General features: G+C 44.2%; 1 protein-coding gene across 1 annotated transcript in view; it reads left to right on the plus strand.

Moving 5' to 3' along the window:
* The window catches only part of FHIT (fragile histidine triad diadenosine triphosphatase), a 1,278,194-nt gene extending 1,271,472 nt beyond the window's left edge, over nucleotides 1–6,722 (plus strand). The window contains exon 10 of the mRNA XM_084840497.1: nucleotides 6,424–6,722. The gene's annotated coding sequence lies outside the window, so the exon portion shown is untranslated. The remainder of the gene's footprint in view (nucleotides 1–6,423) is intronic.
* Nucleotides 6,723–7,036: the final 314 nt, after the last annotated feature.

The raw sequence follows: 7,036 nt of genomic DNA on the forward strand, positions 1-7,036 counted from the left end.
TCCTGAGCCTCTCTGATAAACTGGCTAGTAGCACCGATAATAATTACCTGTGACCTCTGTTTACCCATTAAAATATAAGTGTATGGTAAGAAGATACCATCCTGATGGAAGTAGTTTTATTTTAGTTTCAATTCTAGTTTGGTTCTGTTTTATTCTGTATTGTTAATATTACTGAAATTTAGGGATGTGCAACACCACTTACCTGTTTCGTAAGTGGCATCTGTGGGGGGGGAGGTGCTCCGTTCCTCCCCCCAGAATTCTCCCTGGCCACCTCCACTCCGCGGTGACTCTGCGGAGCCGCTGGCCGGGTGCATCCGCAGACGGACATCCGTCTGCGGCAGGTCTGCGGACACAAATGGCGGCCAGCGTCGCAGCCACCATTTGTGTCCCTTCGCTGAGCTGTGATATTTGTGATATCAGCTGCTGCGCCATTTGCGTCCCCACTTTTGCCGTGATAGGCTACGTAAATATTTACGTAGCCTATCACGGCTCAGCGAAGAGATGCCAATGGTGGTCGGTGTAGCGGCCGCCATTTGTGGCCGCAGCCCAGCAGTGCCCACAGCCGCCACTGCTGCTGGAGCCGCAGCCAGGTAGGCTCCGTTCCGGGGGGCTTCCGCAGGGTGGTGGGGCGAGTTGCTCTGTTCCGCCACGGATTCCAGGGGGTCAAATTCACGGGAATTCAGCCTCCCTGGGATCCGTGGTGGAATTCTCTGACATCCCTACTGAAATTCAATAAAAAAAGTAGGGAAAAAGAAGGAGCAGGACTCAAGAGCAGCACCCTGCACTTTCCTTAGAAGCTTCCCTCATTGCCATTGCCACCACTGCAGCTCTGGCTCTGAGGAGGCACTACCTGATTCCAAGCTGCAGCTCCCAAGACGTTGCTCATGTACAAAAGCTTGTTTACCCAGAATGAGTGTTCGCTCTGAAGGAGCACTCTCACCCAAAACTACATGGGTGAGATCATTATTTTCCGAGTAAATAGTGAACTCACTGGGAGTACATTTGCCCATTGCTAATAATAAATAAACACTGCCAATCTATTTATGATGTGTGCAGAGTGCACGGGTGACACTTGCCAGCAAAGATGCATGTTCTTCACCCGCTTCTGGCGTTTTCTCAGATGTGTCTCCTTGGCAAAGGTGCACAAGTGTTATCATTTCACGCATGACAACTGCATGCACCCGGCACAACTGATGTCACGCGTTGCCGATTTGCAAAAGGGTGCCATGGAAGGCTCTGGGGCCATAGCCATGCTGAAGCCAGCAAGAGGCTTTGTGTAACTAAGTGGGATCGTGACTCCACTCAGGGACTGTTTGCAGATAATCCTTTGCACAAATACACGTTTTGGTAATCAGCCGTGGATTTCGGCACACTCCAAGCCTTAAGTGCTATTACTTATATCACCCACTCAGCCGTCTGTAAGAACCATTAATTACAAGGCAGAAATGGCAGCAGCTGACTCTTTTGTGTGGGACGCCTTCACTGCAACATGAGAGAGGAAATCTTGTGGCTCCAGAAGAAATACGTTTTCTGAAGGTCACCTTTAGAAATCTCTCATTAAAACACACACATACACATCTGTCAGTAAAACAGAACGGAGACAAAGCATGTTCTTCCCGTAAGCAGTTTAATGATTGACTTGCTTTTAAATAGTTTGGAAAGTGGAAAGGAAAGGGGGAAATAAGAGCAACTCTGCATCACATTTCAGGGGCCGTTTTCTTCCCTGGAATTAGTTTTCTTGCAGTAGTGAGAAACAAGCAAATAGAAAGTAATCTTTCTATTCCGCTTCCCCCCGCCACCACCACCACTCCATTTCAACTGAATTCCAGCTAAAGTTAATATTGGAAAAGTTAATATCGGCAGAAGGTTTATAGACAAACACAACCGGTTTCACTGGTTGTGAAGTCTGAAACCTTTATAGCTAACATACCGAAAGTGAGGAGGTGGGTAGAAGTAAAGGCTGCTATGAGTGGGTGGAAAATCCATATCTCAAACAGAAAGTGTAAGCTTGTAAGAGAGAGATGCAATTACTTTACCCAGCTAATAATAATAAATCCCGTTATGCTTATGGGAACTCTGTTCCCCATAGGATTCTGAAGCATTAATATCTGTAGTGCTTAGTGTTATGCTGCGATATCTGTGAGTAAAATTCTGCCGTTCCACTTTCCGCCCTCAGATGCAACCCAGAGGACATGGAATAGCGGTATACAAGAGCACTCAGTTGTTTTGATGGAAGACTTCCAAATATGAAATCCAGACATTTATTTATGGCACAATCCTATGCATGTTTAGACAGACATAAGTCCTACACCTCCCAGCATATCCCAGCCAGCTTGGCTGGGGCATACTGGGAGTTGTAGAACTGATTTCTGTCTAAACACACATAGGACTGTGCTCTTATTTATGTATTACATTTATATCCCGTCTTTTTCCTCAAGGAGCCCCAAGGGGTGTACATGATACCCCTCCTCTCCTTTTTATCCTCATAACAACCCTGTGAGGTAGGCTAGGCTGAGAGTCAGTGACTGACTGGCCCAAACAGCTTCATGGCCAAATGGGGACTAGAACCCAGGTCTCCCTGGTCCAACAGTCTAGCCATTGCACCACACTGACTTTATCTGCTTTATTACATCTGTGGTGTTACGTAGGTTGTGAGAATCTGCGAGGGGTGGGGGTGGAGTCCAACAGACTCCCCCTTGCATGCCGAACTGTGGAGCACTCGCACTTGCCGAACCCCACTTGCCGAACTGTGGGGCACTCACAAACCTACTTGGCAGCACCCCACGGCTCAGCAAGCACCCGGCAGCTGCCTGTCCTCCCTCGCAAACCACCACTGTGCTCAACAATGGCAGCTCAGGCGCTTCGAGGTAGGTAATGTTGTGTAATTGGAGGCCGTAAAGGAGCCAGCTACGCAACATTACAGGTGTGAATGCAGCTGGGCTGCCTGCGACAAAGCTCATGCAGCGCTGCGAGCAGGGACAGGTGGTGGCAGTGGCTCGGCGAGCACCCAGCAAAGCTGGTGCAAAGCTGGTGCACATGAGTCTGTCCATCCTTATATATATTGTTAAGCCACACACACACACACACACACACACTACCTTAAGTGCTGAGAAATCCAGGGTAGTGCTACAGGGTTTGGTTTCCTTTGATGAGGAAACACCAGAGCATTAAGCACTTTTGTAAGATCTGGTTTACTGATACATATACAAGCAAATCATATTGGAAGCAAATAGACACCTGAAGCAGGCAACACACCTGCTAATACTGCTTATTGCTCTCCCAAACAATGGCAGGGATCACCCTCAACAACCCAGCTGTTTCTAAGTGAACTTGCAGTTTTCTCTGCCTCAGGCTGTATGGCCAGATTCAGAACTTGTAACTACGTACTTTTCCTCCTCCTCCTCCTCTTCCTCTCTCTCTCTCTCTCTCTCACACACACACACACACACACACACACATGGGATGGATGGATTAGGCTATTTACAGTTGATGTCACTTTTGCATGTGTTCATTCCATATTAAGCTGCAATTTAAACAAGAAAAAATCTGCACAAAATCTATTTCCTCACAAAATACACATCTCTAAACATATTTGACCCTGCAATACACATTTCTGTATGCATTTCGGTACATTTTTTGAGCCAAGAACTGCATTACAGAATCTGGAGAAGTGCAAAATCTGAAGGAAACTGCATCCCAATATACACACCTATCCGGGAGGTGTGGTTCTGGTCAGCTCACTTCAAAATGCAGACTGAATGAAATTCTTCAACATCCCAAACATGCACATGCCCTACAGAAGCCTCACCCAACATGGTGTCCTCCAGATGTTTTGGACTACAACTCCCAGCTTTCCTGTATTTTCACCATGCTGACTGGGGCTGATGGGGGTTGAAGTCCAAAACATCTGGAGGGTGCCAGGTTAGGAAGTCTGCTCTACAGAGTACTGGTCTCAATTGCCCTCCAGATAAATTGCTCATTTACAAAAACAATGCTAGTTTTTGATGCTAGTTCCTATTGAGAAAGCATCACCCAACCATCCCTGGCTATTAGCTATGGATATCTGTTGCTGGGAAATCTGGCCCTTTTTTGGACTCACTGGAGTTCTATGGCATGCCTGACTTGGTTTGCATTTGCGAGCTAAGCTGCTGGTTTTTCCCTGAACTCTGGAAACGTTTTCCATTAATTTTTAATTTGGTGAAAAAGACATTTGTGCAAGTTGCAGCTGAAATTTGTGCAAACCTCTATTTACGCAATAAAACACACACAGAGATAATCTGCTAGCTGGCCCAACTCACTGCGGACTGAGTTGGGCCGGCTAGTGGAAGATGAGCTAAAGTGTGTGGGGGGGAAGCTGATGAAAGCTCACTGAGCTCCATCCCCAACCACTCTGACATCCCTACTATTAACAAACTATCAGATTGAAAGTTAATAGTCATGCAGCAGCTGTAATATATATCATGTATATTATAATATGTAATGTGTAATATATGCCTTTATTCCTCTAAGCAGCATGTGGCATAATGAAGAGTATAAAAATTGTTATTAACATTAGTATTAATTTTTGTGAACCGCCCAGAGAGCTTTGGCTATTGGGCGGTATAGAAATGAAATAAATAAATAAATAAATAAAATAAGTATTAGTCATGGTATTAGTATCATTTGGTGTAATCCTACACACTAACTAGGGAGTAAGCTCCATTGAACAAAATGGGGCTTACTTCTGAGTAAATATGTAAGCGGTCAAGCTATTGATATTATTAGATTCATTCAGCTTGTGATCGACAACAATTCCAAGATCCTTCTCGCTTGTAGGGTGGTTGAGCCACGTATCCCCCATCTTGTAACTGTGCATTTGTTTTCTTTTTCCTAGGTGCAGAACTTGGCATTTATCCCTATTAAATGTCATTCTGTTGTTTTCTGCCCAGCGCTCCAGTCTATCCAGATCACTTTGAATTTCGTTTCTGTCTTCCAAAGTATTAGCTATCCTGCCCAATTTTGTGTCATCTGCAAATTTGATGCAGGGAATGCTGATCAGATTTGCAGATGACACAACATTGGGCGGGATAGCTAAAGTGATTTGGATAGACTGGAGCGCTGGGCAGAAAACAACAGAATGACATTTAATAGGGATAAATGCCAAGTTTTGCACCTAGGAAAAAGAAACCAAATGCACAGTTACAAAATGGGGGATACGTGGCTCAACCACACTACAAGTGAGAAGGATCTTGGAATTGTTGTCGATCACAAGCTGAATATGAGCCAACAAGGGGATGTGGCTGCAAAAAAGGCAAATGCTATTCTGGGCTGCATTCATAGAAGCATAGCTTCCAAATCCCGGGAAGTACTAGTTCCCCTCTACTCAGCACTGGTTAGGCCTCATCTGGAGTACTGTGTCCAGTTCTGGGCACCACACTTTAAGAAGGATGCAGACAAACTGGAGGGGGTTCAGAGGAGGGCAAAGATGATCAGGGGACTGGAAACAAAGCCCTATGAAGAGAGACTGAAAGAACTGGGCATGTTTAGCCTTGAGAAGAGAAGACTGAGGGGAGATATGATCCCGCTCTTCAAGTACTTGAAAGGTTGTCACAGAGAGGACGGCCAGGATCTCTTCTTGATCATCCCAGAGTGCAGGACACGGAATAATGGGCTCAAGTGACAGGAAGCCAGATTCCGGCTGAACATCAGGAAAAACGTCCTGACTGTAAGAGCAATACGACAATGGAACCAATTACCTGGGGAGGTGGTGGGCTCTCCCACACTGGAGGCCTTCAAGACGAGGCTGGACAGCCATTTGTCAGGGATGCTCTGAGCTCTGACTTGGATTCCTGCATTGAGCAGGGGGTTGGACTCGATGGCCTTGTAGGCCCCTTCCAACCCTACTATTCTATGATTCTATGATTAGTGGCATTAATTGCTAACACTTCTAGACTATGCTAAGCAGCATAAAGTATCCCTGATAAAATATAAAAAATACAAGAAAAACAACAACAGCCTTTAACATGCAAAATGCACAAGCCCATAAATGATTTTTTTAATTAAACAGTATATTTTTGCTACCAAATGGAGTTGACAACATGTGATTTTAAAAATGACAAATCTAAGTAGAGCCATTGATGGGTTTTGACCATGTCAGAGACGGAGTCAATGGCATGAGTGATATTGAGGTTGGGGCCAGTGGTGGTGTGCCCCCATTTTGTCTTACCCACATGTACTTGCTGTGTGTGGATAATGTCTGAACGTGGCTCTAATTTTCATCTCTTCATATTTCACTTCTTCCATCTCAATCAAGATTCCCTCTTGAAAAATGCTAATAAGCAGTGAGCTGATTGCTTAATCTCATAATTTTTGCCTTACTCGCATATGGCACAAAATGTTATTGCATTTAACAAAACATCTGATTTTATGTTTAATCATTTTCAGGCAACAGACTATCTTCAATGAATTCTGAAGTACAAGAAAATGGAGAAGGAGAGAGGGCCCTTTTGTTCTCTGTTGAACTGGGATTTAATGTTCAGAAGATGACAATGTATTCTGCAGAGATACTTCATTATTCTACAGGATGTTTTATTGGCCCCACCTAAGGGCTGTTTTGGTTAATATGCTTGATAGTTTGAGTTTCATAGCTGAAGTAGCTGCTTGAGGTTTCTTTGTGAGTAAATATTTTTGAATTGTTCCTTGGCCTAAAATGAAATAAAGCAATAAAATAACTATTTCTCTGGAGTTTTGGATATCTTATGAAGTCTGCTTTCTTCATTGCACTCAGTGTTTTGTTTTTTTTAATGAATTTCTTATCTTACCATTTTACCTTATCGTTTTCTTCTATGATATTGTTCCAAATACTCATGCCCTGTATTCCATATGCTGGTCTAGATCTCTAATATCTCAAAACATTGCAGTTGATTCAGGCTTCAATCCTATACACACTTACCTGAGAGTAAGTCCCATTAAACGCAGTGTGGCTTACTTCTCAGTAGGCATGTATAGGATTGCAGTGTTAGGGAATCAAAATATGGCCAGAGAAATAATCTAGTCT

This window comes from Heloderma suspectum, chromosome 2 (assembly GCF_057233095.1).
Source record: "Heloderma suspectum isolate Gila_16-S chromosome 2, 16-S_ref, whole genome shotgun sequence".
Classification (NCBI taxonomy): domain Eukaryota; kingdom Metazoa; phylum Chordata; class Lepidosauria; order Squamata; family Helodermatidae; genus Heloderma; species Heloderma suspectum.